A 23,114-nucleotide genomic window follows, 5' to 3' on the forward strand; every position below is an offset into this window, starting at 1 on the left:
TAACCAGATGGACAAGTGAGCACAGGTGTAACACCTTCCCACTAACCAGATGGACAAGTGAGCACAGGTGAAACACCTTCCCACTAACCAGATGGACAAGTGAGCACAGGTGTAACACCTTCCCACTAACCAGATGGACAAGTGAGCACAGGTGTAACACTTTCCCACTAACCAGATGGACAAGTGAGCACAGGTGTAACACCTTCCCACTAACCAGATGGACAAGTGAGCACAGGTGTAACACCTTCCCACTAACCAGATGGACAAGTGAGCACAGGTGTAACACCTTCCCACTAACCAGATGGACAAGTGAGCACAGGTGAAACACCTTCCCACTAACCAGATGGACAAGTGAGCACAGGTGAAACACCTTCCCACTAACCAGATGGACAAGTGAGCACAGGTGAAACACCTTCCCACTAACCAGATGGACAAGTGAGCACAGGTGTAACACCTTCCCACTAACCAGATGGACAAGTGAGCACTTGTGTAACACCTTCCCACTAACCAGATGGACAAGTGAGCACAGGTGAAACACCTTCCCACTAACCAGATGGACAAGTGAGCACAGGTGTAACACCTTCCCACTAACCAGATGGACAAGTGAGCACAGGTGTAACACCTTCCCACTAACCAGATGGACAAGTGAGCACAGGTGTAACACCTTCCCACTAACCAGATGGACAAGTGAGCACAGGTGTAACACCTTCCCACTAACCAGATGGACAAGTGAGCACAGGTGTAACACCTTCCCACTAACCAGATGGACAAGTGAGCACAGGTGTAACACCTTCCCACTAACCAGATGGACAAGTGAGCACAGGTGTAACACCTTCCCACTAACCAGATGGACAAGTGAGCACAGGTGTAACACCTTCCCACTAACCAGATGGACAAGTGAGCACAGGTGTAACACCTTCCCACTAACCAGATGGACAAGTGAGCACAGGTGAAACACCTTCCCACTAACCAGATGGACAAGTGAGCACAGGTGAAACACCTTCCCACTAACCAGATGGACAAGTGAGCACAGGTGAAACACCTTCCCACTAACCAGATGGACAAGTGAGCACAGGTGAAACACCTTCCCACTAACCAGATGGACAAGTGAGCACAGGTGAAACACCTTCCCACTAACCAGATGGACAAGTGAGCACAGGTGTAACACCTTCCCACTAACCAGATGGACAAGTGAGCACAGGTGTAACACCTTCCCACTAACCAGATGGACAAGTGAGCACAGGTGTAACACCTTCCCACTAACCAGATGGACAAGTGAGCACAGGTGTAACACCTTCCCACTAACCAGATGGACAAGTGAGCACAGGTGAAACACATTCCCACTAACCAGATGGACAAGTGAGCACAGGTGTAACACCTTCCCACTAACCAGATGGACAAGTGAGCACAGGTGTAACACCTTCCCACTAACCAGATGGACAAGTGAGCACAGGTGTAACACCTTCCCACTAACCAGATGGACAAGTGAGCACAGGTGAAACACCTTCCCACTAACCAGATGGACAAGTGAGCACAGGTGTAACACCTTCCCACTAACCAGATGGACAAGTGAGCACAGGTGTAACACCTTCCCACTAACCAGATGGACAAGTGAGCACATGTGTAACACCTTCCCACTAACCAGATGGACAAGTGAGCACAGGTGTAACACCTTCCCACTAACCAGATGGACAAGTGAGCACAGGTGTAACACCTTCCCACTAACCAGATGGACAAGTGAGCACGGGTGTAACACCTTCCCACTAACCAGATGGACAAGTGAGCACGGGTGAAACACCTTCCCACTAACCAGATGGACAAGTGAGCACAGGTGAAACACCTTCCCACTAACCAGATGGACAAGTGAGCACAGGTGTAACACCTTCCCACTAACCAGATGGACAAGTGAGCACAGGTGAAACACCTTCCCACTAACCAGATGGACAAGTGAGCACAGGTGTAACACCTTCCCACTAACCAGATGGACAAGTGAGCACAGGTGTAACACTTTCCCACTAACCAGATGGACAAGTGAGCACAGGTGTAACACCTTCCCACTAACCAGATGGACAAGTGAGCACAGGTGTAACACCTTCCCACTAACCAGATGGACAAGTGAGCACAGGTGTAACACCTTCCCACTAACCAGATGGACAAGTGAGCACAGGTGAAACACCTTCCCACTAACCAGATGGACAAGTGAGCACAGGTGAAACACCTTCCCACTAACCAGATGGACAAGTGAGCACAGGTGAAACACCTTCCCACTAACCAGATGGACAAGTGAGCACAGGTGTAACACCTTCCCACTAACCAGATGGACAAGTGAGCACATGTGTAACACCTTCCCACTAACCAGATGGACAAGTGAGCACAGGTGAAACACCTTCCCACTAACCAGATGGACAAGTGAGCACAGGTGTAACACCTTCCCACTAACCAGATGGACAAGTGAGCACAGGTGTAACACCTTCCCACTAACCAGATGGACAAGTGAGCACAGGTGTAACACCTTCCCACTAACCAGATGGACAAGTGAGCACAGGTGTAACACCTTCCCACTAACCAGATGGACAAGTGAGCACAGGTGTAACACCTTCCCACTAACCAGATGGACAAGTGAGCACAGGTGTAACACCTTCCCACTAACCAGATGGACAAGTGAGCACAGGTGAAACACCTTCCCACTAACCAGATGGACAAGTGAGCACAGGTGAAACACCTTCCCACTAACCAGATGGACAAGTGGGCACAGGTGAAACACCTTCCCACTAACCAGATGGACAAGTGAGCACAGGTGTAACACTTTCCCACTAACCAGATGGACAAGTGAGCACAGGTGTAACACCTTCCCACTAACCAGATGGACAAGTGAGCACAGGTGTAACACCTTCCCACTAACCAGATGGACAAGTGAGCACAGGTGTAACACCTTCCCACTAACCAGATGGACAAGTGAGCACAGGTGAAACACGTTCCCACTAACCAGATGGACAAGTGAGCACAGGTGAAACACCTTCCCACTAACCAGATGGACAAGTGAGCACAGGTGAAACACCTTCCCACTAACCAGATGGACAAGTGAGCACAGGTGTAACACCTTCCCACTAACCAGATGGACAAGTGAGCACATGTGTAACACCTTCCCACTAACCAGATGGACAAGTGAGCACAGGTGAAACACCTTCCCACTAACCAGATGGACAAGTGAGCACAGGTGTAACACCTTCCCACTAACCAGATGGACAAGTGAGCACAGGTGTAACACCTTCCCACTAACCAGATGGACAAGTGAGCACAGGTGTAACACCTTCCCACTAACCAGATGGACAAGTGAGCACAGGTGTAACACCTTCCCACTAACCAGATGGACAAGTGAGCACAGGTGTAACACCTTCCCACTAACCAGATGGACAAGTGAGCACAGGTGTAACACCTTCCCACTAACCAGATGGACAAGTGAGCACAGGTGAAACACCTTCCCACTAACCAGATGGACAAGTGAGCACAGGTGAAACACCTTCCCACTAACCAGATGGACAAGTGGGCACAGGTGAAACACCTTCCCACTAACCAGATGGACAAGTGAGCACAGGTGTAACACCTTCCCACTAACCAGATGGACAAGTGAGCACGTGTGTAACACCTTCCCACTAACCAGATGGACAAGTGAGCACAGGTGTAACACCTTCCCACTAACCAGATGGACAAGTGAGCACATGTGTAACACCTTCCCACTAACCAGATGGACAAGTGAGCACAGGTGTAACATCTTCCCACTAACCAGATGGACAAATGTGCACAGGTGTAACACCTTCCCACCATCCAGATGGACAAGTGAGCACAGGTGAAACACCTTCCCACTAACCAGATGGACAAGTGAGCACAGGTGTAACACCTTCCCACTAACCAGATGGACAAGTGAGCACAGGTGAAACACATACTGACTAACGAGGTGATGCCTCGTCTCGAAATATAAATAAAAAAAGTCAACACTGTTGATTAAGTAGGAAAACAAGTTTTCACCAGTTAAAATCATATGCTGTGAAAGTCACAAGCAAGTGACCGCTCCCTCAGCTTTGCAGTTTTTAAACTTTTGTAGTTTGTTTTTCACGGGTCTTCAGTGCTCAAAAAAGTAGTGCAATGGTGTACAAGTGCAAAAACGTAATGAAAGGTATTTGGTAGAAGTACATTTGATTTTAAATCTTTAAGCCCATTCAACACTGCGTGGCAAAGCATACGGACCTAAAGCAGAAGTGGACGTCACATTCACAGCAAATTAAATAATGATCGTCTGACAACATGAAACAAATTTGGGATTAAAAAAGTCCACACTTACACACTGCAGGAGAGTGGAGATCCTCATGGCCTTTTACAGCACAGGAGTAACTGTCTGCATCACTAAAGGAGTCTGGGTACGAGCTAGAAGTGTCCTCCTTTACTTTGTGACCGTTCTTGTACCAGATGTAGGTTGGGTTGTCAGTCAGAGTACAGGTGGTGATACAGGTCAGTGTCTTATCCTGATGTCCACCAGTCACCTTCACCTGAAGACCTGGAGAAAAAACAATATCACTGTAAATCCCTTTATCACTGACTTATCACTCTAACACAAAGATGGAAGAACGATATTTCTCTCCATTTGTCACAGTGGCAGGAGTCATCTTCACCTGCAGGTCTAAATACAGGGTCAATGACAATAACGTAATTAAATCAATCAAGTATTATGGATGAAACATTTATAATGAAACATCAAATAGAAATGTACTGTATGTATAAACATGATCATGTGTTCTTTGTTACCTGTGACAGTCAGAGTTGTTCCAGGGAAACTGTATCCCCATCTTGATGTCTGTGTGGTGAATATGAACTTGTACTCAGCAGAGTCCTCCTCTCTCAGATCTGTGATTCTCAGGGTAGAGTGACCTCTCTCCTTCTCTCCAACATACTCCACACGACCTGCATACCCTGGGTCTGTGGTTAGGTCCTCAGGGATCAACTCATCCCTCCAGCTGTCACTCTGATTAGTGCTAAACCAGAGTGATGATGTGACAGAATCATAACCACTGTCATAAGTACAGGATATGTCCACTGTTGACCCCTTCAAGGCAAAGATTGCCCTCTTGGTGTAAGACACTATGTTGCAGCCCTGACCCTGGACACCTGCAATATAATGGAATCACATTAGTACATTATACTGTATTTTAAGTTATTTTCATGAATGGAAATACCTATCAAATTACAGAGTGAGAACAAAAGGATGTAGTACAAACATTCTGTATAAATTCTGTATTAGATTCCATATTAGATTCACACTCACACACTGCAGGAGAGTGGAGATCCTCATGGCCTTTTACAGCACAGGAGTAGCTGTCTTCATAGTTACTGGAGACTGGGTCTTTGTACTGGGGGGAGGTGCTCTCATCTAGATGTTGTCCATTCTTGTACCAGATGTAGGTGGGGTTGTCAGTCAGAGTACAGGTGGTGATACAGGTCAGTGTCTTATCCTGATGTCCACCAGTCACCTTCACCTGAAGACCTGGAGAATAAACAATATCACTGTAAATCCCTTTATCACTGACTTATCACTCTAATACAAAGATGGAAGAAATCCTATATTATACAGACATAAACACAAACCAAGACATTTATCCTGAACTAAATGGAATTCAACAGTTTAACTATATTGAATGTAACTTTACCTGTGACCGACAGAGTGACTCCAGGTTTGCCAGTATATCTCCATTTTCCAGTCTGATCTGTAAATCTGAATTTGTATGTAGCTGAGTCACTCTCTCTCAGGTCTGTGATTGACAGGGTGTGACCATTCTCTTTATCCCTACTGTATGTCACACGTCCTTTGTAGTCTGGGTCATCACTCAAACTTACAGGACCCTCAGCATCATATTTAGTGAACCAGAGGGTTGTTGTGACTGTATAACCACTGGGATATGTGTAAGAGCAGGTCAGGTTCACTGTTGACCCCTTCAAGGCACAGATACTCTGAGTGGTGTAAGTCACACTCCAGCCATCCTGACCCAGTACAACTGAAACACAGTCACACAACACAATGATGACAATGATGACAAGGTATATTGGCTCACACTGACTGGAAGGTTTGTCCACACTTTGATGCCATAGTTGCTGAGTTGAGTGTGAATGGAAACCATAGAAAAGCATCACTCAGTGAGTTGTGAAAGATAACTATTTAAAGTGAAGTGGAGACGCATAACAGAACACACAAGAATAACATTATGATTCTTATCCTTTTAGAAATGTCTGTAGATTGACAAACAGAGCAACTAAAATATAAGAATGAGACCATACCTGCTACAGACCAGAGAAAGACCACCAACACACTTCCTGCTGTTCTCAAGGCCATTGTTGCATCTCCCACCCTGCAGTCTTAGAAACATAAACAACAACTCACTCTATAGCTGGTGAATAACTCCACCTGATACATTGAAGTAGAAACTGTAAATGGGGTACAGGACCTCATTACTGAAAATGAACCAGGCTCATATTGTGTTGTGTTGTATTGTGCTATATGGTTGTCTGTTTATTTAAGATGACATCACCGTCACCCCCGTCGCCTATGGTCACAAACCCACAAACCTCACTGGACCAGACAGGACTGGCAAAATGTGCTCTTCACTGACGACACGCGGTTTTGTCTCACCAGGGGTGATGGTCGGATTCGCGTTTGAAGGAATGGGCGTTATCGTCGAAGGAATGACCCTCCAGCATGACAATGCCACCAGCCATACTGCTCTTTCTGTGCATGATTTCCTGCAAGACAGGAATGTCAGTGTTCTGCCGTGGCCAGTGAAGAGCCCGGATCTCAATCCCATTGACCATGTCTGGGACCTGTTGGATCGGAGGTTGAGGGCTAGGGCCATTCCCCCCAGAAATGTCAGGGAACTTGCAGGTGCCTTGGTGGAAGAGTGGGGTAACATCTCACAGCAAGAACTGGCAAATCTGGTGCAGTCCATGAGGAGGAGATGCACTGCAGTACTTAATGCAGCTGGTGACCACACTAGATACTGACTGTTACTTTTGATTTTGAACCCCCTTTGTTCACGGACACATTATTCAATTTCTGTTAGTCATATGTCTGTGGATCTTGTTCAGTTTATGTCTCAGTTGTTGAATCTTGTTATCTTCATACAAGTATTTGCACATGTTAAGTTTGCTGAAAATAAACGCAGTTGACAGTGAGAGGACGTTTCTTTTTATGCTGCGTTTTTATATATATATTTTGTAAATATATTTTCCACTCAATGATCATGCTGCTGCTCCCCCTATGGTCATTCTACCCCACCCCCTCTAGTCTTTACTCTGCCTCCACCCCAATGATCATGCTGCTGCTCCCCCTATGGTCATTCCACCCCACCCCCTCTAGTCTTTACTCTGCCTCCACCCCAATGATCATGCTGCTGCTCCCCCTATGGTCATTCTACCCCACCCCCTCTAGTCTTTACTCTGCCTCCACCCCAATGATCATGCTGCTGCTCCCCCTATGGTCATTCTACCCCACCCCCTCTAGTCTTTACTCTGCCTCCACCCCAATGATCATGCTGCTGCTCCCCCTATGGTCATTCCACCCCACCCCCTCTAGTCTTTACTCTGCCTCCACCCCAATGATCATGCTGCTGCTCCCCCTATGGTCATTCTACCCCACCCCCTCTAGTCTTTACTCTGCCTCCACCCCAATGGTCATGCTGCTGCTCCCCCTATGGTCATTCTACCCCACCTCCTCTACAGTCTTTACTCTGCCTCCACCCCAATGGTCATTATTCATCACTGCCAGAGTTATTATCTATATAGTGCTAGTTCTATTTCTATTGTTTTTATGACCATTTTTCAGAATGTTATTTCATTAGTCCTGCATGTTGGAGCTCGAAGCCTAAGATGTTCACTGTACCCTGCAATCACACCTGCAACCCTGTGCATGTGACTATTAAACACTCACCAGTCTTTTCCTTGTTTTACTGTCCTTCTGGTCCACACAAGGATAGTAAAACCATACACACACACACACACACACACACACACACACACACACACACACACACACACACACACACACACACACACACACACACACACACACACACACACACACACACACACACACACACACACACACACACACACACACACAGGATATACATTAACTGTGCTTTAGGACTGCATTATTCTATGTATGGTGAGGTCTCTTGTGTGTAGGTACCATTTCAGTGTAAATTGAAAATGGATGAAAGTCAGCACAGTTATATTTCTTATTTTGAGGAGTGGACCTACATTTTTAAAACAGGCAAAATGTGACTATATCCCATCACTCCTCATCAGCTGCATCAAAGTGGAACTGAAGGTTCCAGTGTTCTAGACTAGAACGCTCCCTACTGGCATCTCAACATTATTGCAGCCTCCTCTCTTCAAACAATGTCCTTATACATTTGGGCAGTAATATAATGCCACTGTGATATTCTGTTACACTGGATGCGTCCCAAATGGCACCCCATGTGCCCTGGTTAAAAGTAGTACACTATTTAGGGAATAGGGTGCCATTTGGGACACAGACACTGTTAGCCATTGTGTTTAGTACTGGTACCTAATAATAATGTCCTTAATAATGTTGGGTCAATAACAACATAATAAACTAATGAAACAGAACACTGGCTTGTACTTGACCAAGTCACACTGATGTCTATAGTAGTATAAGCCACTATCATATTCTGTTACACTGTTGGCCCTTATGTACAGCAGAGGAGGCTGGTGATAGAAGGAGATGGTGCAGCAGTGGACTATTTTGTGTTTTTTATGCTGGTCTTAACTGTTTTAGTTCTTAATGTCTCTGCCATCATTTCCCATGTCTGAAACAGCTTCTAAACATCAGAACAGTGATCACTAAACTTGATTTGGACGAACATTTCTACTTCAACGAGTCTGCAACTTTGGACATTCTGCTTACTCTGGACCAGACCCTGATCCCCGGCAACAGAGAGTCAAGCGAGCAGGCATCCTGATGAGATTACGTCGGTGATCAAATAGACCACCAAATAGACCAACAAACTGGATGAGCTCGAGACTATCCTGTCAACGGGACCTGAATAACTGTAATATATGTTTCTCAGAGTTGTGGCTGAACGAGGACATGGATATACATCTTGTTGATTTGTCTACATTCTTTGAAAACAAATGGTGCTATCTAGAACCTTAGAGGGTTATTTGGCTCTCCCCATAGGATAACACTTTGAAGAACCCTTTATGTTTCCAGATAGAACATTTTTGGATTCCATCTAGAACCCTTTCCACAGAGGGTTCTACATGGAACACAAAAAGGTTCTACCTGGAACCAAAACTAATTATATCTAGAACCAAAAAGGGTGCTCCTTCTTTTTCAACCTCACCTGTGCTCCTCCTTTTTGAACCTCACCTGTGCAACTAGGGGCAACACAACTCTAGTTCATCTTTACTCTGCACATGCATAAAAAGCCCTCCTGTCACGACTTCTGCCGAAGTCGTTGCCTCTCCTTGTTCGGGCGGTGTTCGGCGGTCGACGTCACCGGTCTTCTAGTCATCATTGATCCATTTTTCATTTTTCCATTGGTTTTGTCTTGTCTTCTCACACACCTGTTTCCAATCCCATCCATTACATGTTGTGTATTTAACCCTCTGTTTCTCCTCATGTCTTTGTCAGAGATTGTTTCTTGTTAGTGTTGTTTTTTATGTGTATAGGTGCGCAACGGGTCTTCGTACCCATATTTGTTTTTGTTCGTTTCTTATTAGTGTTATGGAGCATATACTTGGACAGTCATTAAAAGACTCCATTTTACACTCCGTTTGACTCTCCTGCGCCTGACTTCCCTTCCACCTGTACACACGACTCTGACACCTCCTTTTGGCAAATCAGACCATATCTTTATCCTCCTGCTTCCTGCCTACAAGCAAAAACTCAAACAGGACGTACCAGAGACGTGCTCAATACAGAAGTGGTCCGATCAAGTGGATGCTCAGCTACAGGACTGTTTCACTAGCACAGACTGGAATATGTTCCGGGATTCATCCAATAACATTGAGGAATTGACCACGTCATTCACCGCTTCATTAATAAGTGCATCGCCGTACCCCAACCAGAAGCCATGGATTACAGGCAACATCTGCACAGAGCTAAAGGCTAGAGCTTCCGCTTTCAAGGAACGGGACACTAATCCGGGCGCTTAAAAACAAATTCTGCTACGACCTCCAATGAGCAAAAAAAACGGCAAAGCGTCAATACAGGACTAAGGCCGAATCCTACTATGCTGGCTCTGAAGCGAGAAGGACGTGGCAGGGCTTGCAAACTATCATGGATTACAAAGGGAAATCCAGCCGTGAGCTGCCCAGTGACACAAGTCCACCAGACGAGCTACAGTAAATTACATCTATGCTCGCTTAGTCTATTATCTATCCTGATGCCTAGTAACTTTACCCCTACCTATTGGGCAGCAGGTAGCCTAGCGGTTAAGAGCGCTGGGCCAGTAAAGGTTGCTGTTTTGACTTCCTGAACTGGCAAAAGTACTAAATTCTGCAGTTCTGCCCTTGAGCAAGGGAGTTAACCCCCAACAACAACTGCCCCAGGGCATCGATTACGTACATTAATACAGCCCCACACACCTCTCTGATTCAGAGTGGTTAAATGTAGAAGTCACATTTCAGTTGAATGCATTCAGTTGTGCAACTGACTAGGTATCCCCCTTTCACCTTATATGTATGTACATAAACACCTCAATTACCTCATACCCCTGCACATCGACCCGGTACTGTGAAACAGACATGTTATTTTTACTCGTTATTGATATTCGTTATTCACTCTGTATTTATTCCTTGTGTCACTATTTCCCCCAAAACATTTATACAGTGTAAGTATTCAGACCCCTTTAGTTTTTTCGACATTTTGTTAAGTTACAGCCTTATTCTAAAATGGAATAAATAAACAATTTCCCTCATCATTCTACACACGATACCCCATAAAGACAAAGCAAAAACTGTTTTTTGAATTTACATAAGTATTCATAACCTTTGTTTTGAGATTCGAAATTGAGCTCAGGTGCATCCTTTTTCCATTCATCATCCTTCAAATGTGATTGGAGTCCACCTGTGGTAAATTCAATTGATTGGACATGATTTGGAAAGGCACACACTTGTCTATATAAGGTCCCACAGTTGACAGTGCATGTCAGAGCAAAAACCAAGCCATGACGTCGAAGAAATTATCCGTAGAGCTCCGAGACAGGATTGGGTTTAAGCAAAGAACTCGGGAAGGGTACCAAAAAATGTCTGCACTATTGAAGGTCCCCAAGAACACAGTGGCCTCCATAATTCCTAAATGGAAGAACGGAGCAATCGGGGGAGAAGGGCCTTGGTCAGGTAGGTGACCAAGAACCCGATGGTCACTCCTACAGAGCTCCAGTGTTCCTCTGTGGAGATGGGAGAACCTTCCAGAAGGACAACCATCTCTGCAGCACTCCACCAATCAGGCCTTTATGGTAGAGTGGCCAGATGGAAGCCACTCCTCAGTAAAAGGCACATGACAGCCAGCTTGAACTTTGACTAAAGGCACCTAAATGAGATTCTCTGGTCTGATGAAACCAAGATGGAACTATTTGGCCTGAATAGCCAAGTGTCACGTCTGGAAGTAACCTGGCACATCCCTACGATGAAGCATGGTGTTGGCAGCATAATGCTGTGGGGATGTTTTTCAGCTGCAGGACTGGTATACTAGTCAGGATCGAGGGAAAGATGAACGGAGCAAAGTACAGAGAGATCCGTGATAAAAACCTGCTCCAGAGCACTCAGGACCTTCCAACAAGACAACGACACTAGGCACATAGTCAAGACAACGCAGGAGTGGCTTCGGGACAAGTCTCTGAATGTCCTTTAGTGGCCCATCCAGAGGCAGGACAAACCTGATGGAACATCTCTGGAGAGACCTGAAAATAGCTGTGCAGCGACGCACCCCATCCAACCTGACAGAGCTTGATAGGATCTGCAGAGAAGAATTAGAGAAACTCCCCAAATACAAGTTTGCCAAGCTTGTTGCATCATACCCAAGAAGACTCAAGGCTGTTATCACTGACAAGGTGCTTCAACCAAGTACTGAGTAAAAGGTCTTAAGTATGTAAATGTGATATTTCAGTTTAACATTTTTTATAAATTTGCAAAAATTTCGAAAAAAATGTTTTGCTTTTATCATTATGGGGTATTGTGTGTAGATTGATGAGGGGGAAAAAAATAATTTAATCAATTTTAGAATAAGGCTGTAACGTAACAAAATGTGGAAAAAGCCTAGGGGTCTGAATACTTCCCGAATGCACCCTATTTTTTACTTTAACTCTGCATTGTTGGAAAGGACACGTTAGTTAGCATTTCAATCCACTGTCACTGTGTCTCGTGTTAATACTACTCCTCAACACAACCCACCATCACTGTGTCTCATGTTAATACTACTCCTAAACACAACCCACCATCACTGTGTCTCATGTTAATACTACTCCTAAACACAACCCACCATCACTGTGTCTCATGTTAATACTACTCCTAAACACAACCCACCATCACTGTATCTCATATTAGTACTACCCCTAAAGCTCTTACGAAGCATCCACTCATCCACTTTAACTCTTACTTTAGGCCATTTTCAAACAAGTCTCCACAACAATCTATTGCTTTCAGAGTCCTTAAAATACCATGCAAAAGTATTATATGTGAAACCCCATGTACAATACTGTATCAGATTACTACGCAGAAATACATCTACAGAGTATACTGTAAATAACAGAAAAACAAAACAACATACATTACAATAGCATCACCATGCACATAACAGGATACAGAAGTTCATGGATACAAACAAATTATAAAATAAACATATTTTAAGATATCGTCAAGCATACTTACAGAGTGAAGGGGACATGTGTTGTAAGTTAACTTACTGGAAGTCTATGTAAATAGACACTGAGTGTGAGGTTTGAAGTCTGTGGTTGACAACTTTGAAGCAGTCAGGGACAATAGAGTTGAATAGAGGGCGTTCTTGCTTCAAAGCCTTTTTTGGCATGACTAAAGCCATTGAATACACCATTTCAGTTGGTAAACCAACTGCTATTAAACTTATGGAAGTTGAAGAAGAAGACATTAACTACTTTAAAATGGAAATAGCCCTCAATGGCGCTGCTCATTCTGTCACAGAAGACATCATGACAAAGGTGCAAAAATGTACCCTCTACCCAACTCTATGTCAGGGACCAAGAAGCTGATGCAGAGGGCTTCCTTCCGCAGTCACACAGACAGTGTTCGAGAGCATCAAAACTGTGATGTATGATGGGTAAATTGTGACTGACTGAATGATCTATAAATAATATTGAGTAGTTATTCATCATGCAAGGTGATTTGTAGATCTCGACTCGCCTATAAAGTCGGCTGCAATGTCTAACACTCTCACATTTACAAAAATCCCATTCAAGTCACGGGACTGATATTAAGATTTCACATGTTAACATTCTCACATCATGTTCAAATCATCTGTAAGTGACTTTGGTGAGCTTCACAACACATTTTTTAAAACGTTTGATTGATTTCGAAATTATGTGCGAGTCCAGGTTCTGTGGTGGTTCTCTTCCCTCCAGGTTCTGTGGTGGTTCTCTTCCCTCCAGGTTCTGTGGTGGTTCTATCAGTCCAGGTTCTGTGGTGGTTCTATCAGTCCAGGTTCTGTGGTGGTTCTATCAGTCCAGGTTCTGTGATGGTTCTATCAGTCCACATTCTGTGGTGGTTGTCTTCAGTCTAGGTTCTGTGGTGGTTCTCTTCAGTCCAGGTTCTGTGGTGGTTCTATCAGTCCAGGTTCTGTTGTGGTTCTCTTCTCTCCAGGTTCTGTGGTGGTTCTATCAGTTCAGGTTCTGTGGTGGTTTTCTCCCCTGAATGGTCTGATACACGGAGGGCTGAGAGTCTCTCTGAAGAGCTGTGAACGTGTCACTGGGCGAGTCCCTCACACTCTGAGAGAGACAGCGACACAGGAAACACAGTATGAGCACTTTACACACTGCTCTATAGCATTCTCTCTCACTTCTACTTTCTGTGTTCATCTCTCTCCTCTGTCTCTGTCTTTCTCTCACTCACCCACTTACCCACTCACACAAACAAACACAAAAACTACATACAAAATAAACACATTAAATCTTCTTAATAGGGGGGCGCTGTTTTCACTTTGGAAAAAATCGTGCCCAAATTAAACGGCCTCATACTCTGTTCTAGATCATACAATATGCATATTATTATTACTATTGGATAGAAAACACTCTGAAGTTTCTAAAACTGTTTGAATTATATCTGTGAGTAAAACAGAACTCATTTGGCAGCAAACTTCCATACAGGAAGTGAAAATTCTGAAAATGAGGCTCTGTGTCAGGGCCTGCCTATTCAACTGGCTTTTATTTATGGATCTGTATGCACTTCATACGCCTTCCACTAGATGTCAACAGGCAGTAGAAGGTTGAATGGGGTGTGTAGCTTGATGTGAGGCCGAATAAGAGCTTTTGGAGTGACAGGTCCGCCCTTTTGTCAGTTTTCATCTGCGCGCCGGGGAACCTCACATTGTCTTCTGAAAAGCGTTCGGTATACACTACAAATTGCTCCGGCTCTGATTTTATTGGATACCTATGAGAAGAACATCATAAAGTAGGATTTTTCAACCGAGTTTGACCAGTTTGTTCAACGTTTATTGGGACTTTTGGAATTTTTCGTTCCAGGCGCAAACATTTCTTGGACACGTGAGCTCCACATGGCTAGCCAAAGTTGCTAATTCGACAGAAGAAATGGACATTCTAAAACCAAACAATGATTTATTCTGGAAATAGGACTCCTTGCACCACATTCTGATGGAAGATCAGCAAAAGTAAGAGAATATTTATGATGTTATTTCGTATTTCTGTGTAATATGTTGGCTCCAACACGGCGGAGAATAGGTGAGCGCTGTCTCACAATAATGCATGCTGTATGTTGTAGTAAAGTTATTTTGAAAAATCTAACACAGCGGTTGCATTAAGAACCAGTGCATCTTTCATTTGCCATACAACAAGTATTTTTATGTAAAGTTTATGATGAGTTCTTTGGTAGATTAGGTGACTGTCCAAAATATCTCCGGACATTTTGGTGAATTGTTGCTACGTATTCACAATGTATAACCATGATTTGCAGCTCTAAATATGCACATTTTCGAACAAAACATGAATGTATTGTATAACATGATGTTATAAGACTGTCATCTGATGAAGTTGTCCAAAGGTTAGTGATGCATTTTATCTCTATTGCTGTTTTTTGTGAAAGCTATGTTGGCGGTGAATAAATAGCTTTGTGTGTTTGGCTATTGTGGTAAGCTAATATAATTCTATATTGTGTTTTCGCTGTAAAACACTTAAAAAATCGGAAATATTGGCTGGATTCACAAGATGTTTATCTTTAATTTGCTGTACACCATGTATTTTTCATAAATGTTTTATGATGAGTATTTAGGTATTTCACGTTGCAATCTGTAATTATTCTGGCTGCTTTGGTGCTATTTGTGATGGTGGCTGCAATGTAAAACTACGATATATACCTCAAATATGCACATTTTCGAACAAAACATAAATGTATTGTATAACATGATGTTATAAGACTGTCATCTGATGAAGTTGTTCAAGGTTAGTGAATAATTTTATCTCTATTTTGGGGTTTTGTGAAAGCTACCTATGCGGTGGAAACATGGTGAAAACATGCCGTTGTGTGTTTGGCTATTGTGGTTAGCTAATATAAATACATATTGTGTTTTCGCTGTGAAACATTTTAAAAATCGGAAATGATGGCTGGATTCACAAGATGTTTATCTTTCATTTGCTGTATTGGACTTGTGATTTCATGAAATTATATTATATGATATCCCTGTCCCGTTAGGCTAGGCTATGCTAGTCAGCTTTTTTGATGAGGATGCTCCCGGATCCGGGATGGGTATCACTGAAAGGTTAATGAATATGTTATAACATACTTACTGCCAGAGTGTCTGGTCCTCATTTTCAGTGGTGTGTGTGTCCCAGTTAGGGTCAGGATGGACACTCTGTGGACAGAGAGCTGTGTCAAGGTAACAGTGAAAATAGTAGAAAGCCCCAAAAAAAGCAGTAACTTATCAACAGGAAGTTTGTTGATATCATGACCATCTGTAGAGCATCTATCCAGACTATCCAAATAAAGTGTGACTAAAAAACTATATCACTGTAAATCCCTTTATCACTTAGTTATCACTCTAATACAGAGATGGAAGAAATCCTATGTTATACAGATGTAAATACAAACCAAGACAATTTTCCTGAACTAAATGGAATTCAACAGTTTAACTATATTGAATGTAACTGTACCTGTGACAGTCACAGTGACTCCAGGATCACCACTATATTTCCTTACGGTCTGATCTGTTATAAATCTAAACTTGTAAGTAGCTGAGTCACACTCTCTCAGATCTCTGATCGTCAGGGTGTGACCATTCTTCTTGTTGCTACAGTACATCACATGACCAGTGTAGTCTGGTTCATCACTCAGAGTCACAGGATTCCCCTCAGCATCATGTTTAGTGAACCAGAAGGTTGTTGTGACTGTACCACTGGGATATGTGTAAGAGCAAGACAGCTCCACTGTTGACCCCTTCAAGACACAGATACTCTGAGTGATGTACGTAACATCCTGACCCAGTAACACTGCAACACAATCACACATTATAGTGATTATACATTACAGACCCATTTCCTCACAGTAAGAGCATTTGTCCATACCTTGTTGCCGTACTCTACTTGCTGAGTGTGAATGGAAACCACAGAAAGGGCCTAAGTGTTACTCAGTGAGGTGTAGAAAACAACTATTCCAGAAAAGCAGAAGCCCCTAACAGACGATGTCACTGAACACACCAGAATAACATTATTACATTACTAAAACATTATGAATGAGACCATACCTGCCACAGACCAGAGAAAGACCACCAACACACTTCCTGCTGTTCTCAAGGCCATTGTTGCATCTCCCACCCTGCAGTCTTAGAAACATAAACAACAACTCACTCTATAGCTGGTGAATAACTCCACCTGATACATTAAAACAGTCCAGGGTCCATATTCACAAAGTGTCTCAGAGTAGGAGAGCTGATCTAGGATCAGTTTAGACTTTTAGATCATCATTATATGGACCGGTAGGACCTGATCCTACATCAGCACTCCTACTCTGAGACACTTAATGAATACCGGCCCTGATGTCAAAACCAAAACTATAGGTCAAAAATGTAAGTAAAAGTAAAATGATACAGTACACACATATATATATATATATATATATATATATGTATATATATATATACACTGCTCAAAAAAATAAAGGGAACACTTAAACAACACAATGTAACTCCAAGTCAATCACACTTCTGTGAAATCAAACTGTCCACTTAGGAAGCAACACTGATTGACAATACATTTCACATGCTGTTGTGCAAATGGAATAGACAACAGGTGGAAATTATAGGCAATTAGCAAGACACCCCCAATAAAGGAGTGGTTCTGCAGGTGGTGATCACAGACCACTTCTCAGTTCCTATGCTTCCTGGCTGATGTTTTGGTCACTTTTGAATGCTGGCGGTGCTTTCACTCTAGTGGTAGCATGAGACGGAGTCTACAACCCACACAAGTGGCTCAGGTAGTGCAGCTCATCCAGGATGGCACATCAATGCGAGCTGTGGCAAGAAGGTTTGCTGTGTCTGTCAGCGTAGTGTCTAGAGCATGGAGGCGCTACCAGGAGACAGGCCAGTACATCAGGAGGCGTGGAGGAGGCCGTAGGAGGGCAACAACCCAGCAGCAGGACCGCTACCTCCGCCTTTGTGCAAGGAGGAGCAGGAGGAGCACTGCCAGAGCCCTGCAAAATGACCTCCAGCAGGCCACAAATGTGCATGTGTCTGCTCAAATGGTCAGAAACAGACTCCATGAGGGTGGTATGAGGGCCCGACGTCCACAGGTGGGGGTTGTGCTTACAGCCCAACACCGTGCAGGACGTTTGGCATTTGCCAGAGAACACCAAGATAGGCAAATTCGCCACTGGCGCCCTGTGCTCTTCACAGATGAAAGCAGGTTCACACTGAGCACATGTGACAGACGTGACAGAGTCTGGAGACGCCGTGGAGAACGTTCTGCTGCCTGCAACATCCTCCAGCATGACCGGTTTGGCGGTGGGTCAGTCATGGTGTGGGGTGGTATTTCTTTGGGGGGCCGCACAGCCCTCCATGTGCTCGCCAGAGGTAGCCTGACTGCCATTAGGTACCGAGATGAGATCCTCAGACCCCTTGTGAGACCATATGCTGGTGCGGTTGGCCCTGGGTTCCTCCTAATGCAAGACAATGCTAGACCTCATATGGCTGGAGTGTGTCAGCAGTTCCTGCAAGAGGAAGGCATTGATGCTATGGACCTCCCGTTCCCCAGACCTGAATCCAATTGAGCACATCTGGGACATCATGTCTCGCTCCATCCACCAACGCCACGTTGCACCACAGACTGTCCAGGAGTTGGCGGATGCTTTAGTCCAGGTCTGGGAGGAGATCCCTCAGGAGACCATCCGCCACCTCATCAGGAGCATGCCCAGGCGTTGTTGGGAGGTCATACAGGCATGTGAAGGCCACACACACTACTGAGCCTCATTTTGACTTGTTTTAAGGACATTACATCAAAGTTGGATCAGCCTGTAGTGTGGTTTTCCACTTAAATTTGGAGTGTGACTCCTAATCCAGACCTCCATGGGTTGATAAATTTGATTTCCATTGATAATTTTTGTGTGATTTTGTTGTCAGCACTTTCAACTATGTAAAGAAAAAAGTATTTAATAAGAATATTTCATTCATTCAGATCTATGATGTGTTATTTTAGTGTTCCCTTTATTTTTTTGAGCAGTGTATATTTAATGATCTCGTCAACTTACATAGTGAAGGGGAAAGATCTTGTACAGTGAGTCAATTTACCGTCGTAGCAGTGCATAGAAAGAAGAAGTGTGATTTTAGTGATTGACACATTTAGAAAGTAGCCTTGTCAGGGATTTAAGACAATCACATGCATCAACAGCATGTCAGAAAGGGATGTACTGGATCTACTGCTAAAGACCACATAGCTATTTACATTTCTTCATTTGAGGAGTGGGCCTACATTTTTTAAAGGGGCTAAATGCAGCCCATTTTCAATGTAGTCTTTTCTTTAAATACAGATCCACAACAAAGTGTTGACTGTTCTATATGGTTTCTTAATGTGTTTCCTCACATAATGTGACCCATCCCTCCTCATCATCTGCATCAAAGTGCTACTGAAGGTTCCAGTGTTCTAGACTAGAGCTCCTCCTACTGGCATCTCAACATTACTGCAGCCTCCTGTCTCTCTTCATATGTCCCAATCATGTACTCATCCATTTGGATCAATAACAGAATAACAAACTGGTAACAAGATGCCTGAGACTGAGATCCCGAATCCCAACCCTTTCCCAAGAGTGCAAGTTCACACTTTCCGTCATGGATTTAAAAGTATGGAATTGGTGTGAACATTGGAGTTTCCATATTTGTTTGCTGAATCCATGCCAGAGGAACAGGCAAAGGTGAAATCTTTGCTGTATACACAGTCTATGTTTTTGCCAGGGGTCATGGAAACGGGCGAGGGATTCACATTTGTGACCGACCGGCTCAAATCGGACTTATGTAGCATAATTTGAAATTGTGTTCTTTACATTGGATAAAAGTAGAGACTCAAAGCTACAAAATGGTATATCATACAGTACAGTTAAGGAACAATGGGAAAGTAATTTTGCTTTGAAAGTTGATCAACTTTGGTCTTTGAATGTTTTGGTACTACTATTGGAGACCCCTTCTTTGTCTACACCCATTCAACATCGTTCACACCCTCTTAACCCTCCCGTGGTCCTCGGGTCAGGGTGACCCAGGTCCTGTGTGTGGAGGGCTCCCCGCTCTGTGCTGTGAGCTCGTGGGTCAGAGCGACCCAGGCCCTGTGTTTCCAGGGCTCCCCGCTCTGTGCTCGTGGGTCAGAGCGACCCTGCCAGCCACTGGCGAGGCGTATGCCGTTGAGTGTAAAGAGTCTGCGAGTGTGGCGAGGTTGTGTGTGTCTCCCCGCTCTGTGCTCTGTGCTCTGTGCTCTGTGCTCTGTGCTCTGTGCTCTGTGCTCTGTGCTCTGTGCTCTGTGCGCGGGGGTCAGAGCGACCCAGCCAGCCACTACACAGGTCCAGACATGCTCCGCTGTGTGCTAGAGAGCAGCCAAGTGTTATTGTTGTGCTCTGTGCTCGGTGGGTCAGAGCGACCCAGCCAGCCACTACACAGGTCCAGACATGCTCTGCTGTGTGCTAGAGAGAGCAGCCAAGTGTTATTGTGGCTCGGGTGGGGTGGGTCAACTACCACACGGCTACACACATGCGCGCAAGCGAGCCTCATGCATTTTCAGGTCTTGGTGTCCCGCGTAAGCCGGCCGGCCGGCCGGCCGTAGAGAGGATACTAATATTGTCAGCGGCACACACACACACACACACAAAGTGACCGGCACCACACCCGTGCCAAGTGTGCTCTTCCCCGCCGCTCAGTGGACCCGATCAGAGGAGCCGAGCGGCCATGTCCGTGCGTTTCACGGCCGCGCAGGTTCTAGAACAGATATTGTCCAGCGTGGACCGAGAAGACAACTCAGATTCCGAGGAGGAGGAGGAAGAGGTTTCGGAAGACGAAGACGGGGAGGAATACAACCCCGAGCGCCGCGAGGTCGACGAGGCTTCTCCTCCCTCTTCTGAGGAAGAGCCCGAGGAAGCCCCCGAGGACGAGCACGAGGACCAACGCGAGGAAGAGATCTCCTCGGCTCCGGACCAAAGGGAGACGCCGTTGCTGTCGAAAAACGGCAAAATCGAATGGTCCCCCGTGGCCTACGGCCGCCTCCGCCGCCACCGCAGGGCCCGCGCGATCTGCCACGCCGGGCCGGACGAGACTCCGGGCCCCACGGCCTATGCCGCGTCCCAGGGGCACGACATTGCGTCCACCTTCCACCTTTTTGTCACACCGGCGATAGAAAGGATAATTGTGGAAATGACGAACCTGCACGGGGCCAGAAAATACGACGACGGCTGGCGACCCATGGACGCCGCGGACCTGCGCGCCTACATAGGGCTGCTGATCCTAGCGGGCGTCTACAAGTCCCGAGGCGAGGCCGCGGCCAGCCTGTGGGACGCCGAGAGCGGCAGGACCGTGTTCCAAGCCACCATGCCGCTCAAGGTCTTTCACAGGTACTCGAGGCTGCTGCGATTCGACGACCGCCAGTCGAGACCCGCCAGACTCGCCACGGACAAACTCACAGCCATCAGAAAGGTCTGGGACCTGTGGGAGGCGCGGCTGCCGGCCCTCTACAACCCGGGGCCTGACGTGACGGTGGACTAGCAACTGGTCCCGTTCAGAGGTGCTGTGCATGTGCTTGTGTGCGTGTGTGCGCGTGTGTGTGTGTGTTTGGGTGGGTGGGTGTGTGTGTGTGTGTGTACGTGCGTGTGTGTGTGTGTCTATAGAGAGGTAGTAGCTGTAGTGGCTGTAGCAGCGGCTGTGGCAGCACTAGCAGCAGTAGCAGCGTGTGTAACACAAAAAGCCGTTGGCCCCAATGAGACAGTAACGAGGATAATCTCTTCTCCCCTTTCCAAAAGGTCGCTGTCCTTTCCGTCAGTACATCCCCAGCAAGCCGGCGAAATACGGCATCAAGTCGTGGGTGGCCTGCGACGCCAAGTCCAGCTACGCTTGGAAGATGCAAGTGTACACCGGCAAGGCAGCCAGCGGAGGCCCCGAGAAGAACCAGGGGATGCGCGTCATCCTCGATCTGACAACGGGACTGAGCAGTCGCAACGTCACCTGTGACAACTTCTTCACCTCCTACGAACTGGGACAGCGGCTCCTCGAGAGGAACCTCACCATGGTGGGCACGGTGAGAAAGAACAAGGCCGAGCTCCCGCCCGCGCTGCTCGAGTCCAAGGGCAGACAGGTCCTGTCCTCCAGGTTTTCCTTCACGCCCACCGCCACTCTAGTGTCCTACCTGGCAAAGAAAAAAAGAACGTGCTACTTTTGAGGACGCTGCACAAAGAGGGCGACATTAGCGATCGCCGCGACAGGAAGCCGGCCCTCATCCTAGACTACAACTGCAACAAGGGCGGCGTGGACAACCTAGACAAGGTGGTCGGCACCTACAGCTGCAGACGGATGACTGCCCGCTGGCACCTGGTCGTCTTCCACAACATCCTCGACGTGTCCTCCTACAACGCCTTTGTCATATGGCGAGAGATCAAGCCTGACTGGATGCCTCACAAGCGGAACAAGTGCAGGGTGTTCCTCGAGCAGCTGGGAAAGGCACTTGTGGAGCCGCTGATCCAAAGAAGGCAGCATCTCCCCCGCACCGAAGCGGCGTCAGCACTTGTCAAAGTCCTACAGAGTGCTACCGCGGCTCGTGATCAACAGCGCGAGGAGCCCGCCGCTGGCACGGCCGCTGCCCCGCTCGCTGCCCCGGCCACCGGGGCAAGTAAGAGGAAAAGGTGTCAGCTCTGCCCACCCAAGAAGGACTCCAAGACACACACGGTGTGCTGCCGGTGTAAGAAATACATCTGCAAAGGCTGTTCACACGCATACTGTCACTCTTGCGCACATTGGGCCTTTAGCCAGGATGGGACAGGGTGACCCGGAGGACGCGGGGACTAGACACAATACGAGGACGACGGGAGGGTTCAGCTTTTGCCCCACCCATCTCTTTAAGGGTTGTTCCAAGCGTTCTGTACTAACTTGCTAGCTACTTTCAGACATCTAAGTGAAAGAGAACAGCTCACTGAACATTACTCGCCCTAGCAGAGCTGGTTAGCCTGTTATGTTATCTGTTGGTGACTGCAACTGTGCTGTCCTATTGTCCATTCATAAATTCAGAGCGTTTCATGTTCAGAGCGCACACTGGACGCTCTGGCCGATGAGTAGGGTTGATCCGAACGTTCTGACCTCACAACGGCAGGCAAGCACCCAAGCTAACTGGCTA

General features: G+C 46.0%; 1 pseudogene; it reads left to right on the top strand.

The window, feature by feature from the left end:
- Window positions 1-10,348: 10,348 nt before the first annotated feature.
- On the top strand, window positions 10,349-22,768 carry LOC139541437 (piggyBac transposable element-derived protein 4-like; annotated as a pseudogene).
- The last annotated feature ends 346 nt before the right edge of the window (window positions 22,769-23,114 follow it).

This window comes from Salvelinus alpinus, chromosome 2 (assembly GCF_045679555.1).
Source record: "Salvelinus alpinus chromosome 2, SLU_Salpinus.1, whole genome shotgun sequence".
In the NCBI taxonomy this organism is placed as follows: domain Eukaryota; kingdom Metazoa; phylum Chordata; class Actinopteri; order Salmoniformes; family Salmonidae; genus Salvelinus; species Salvelinus alpinus.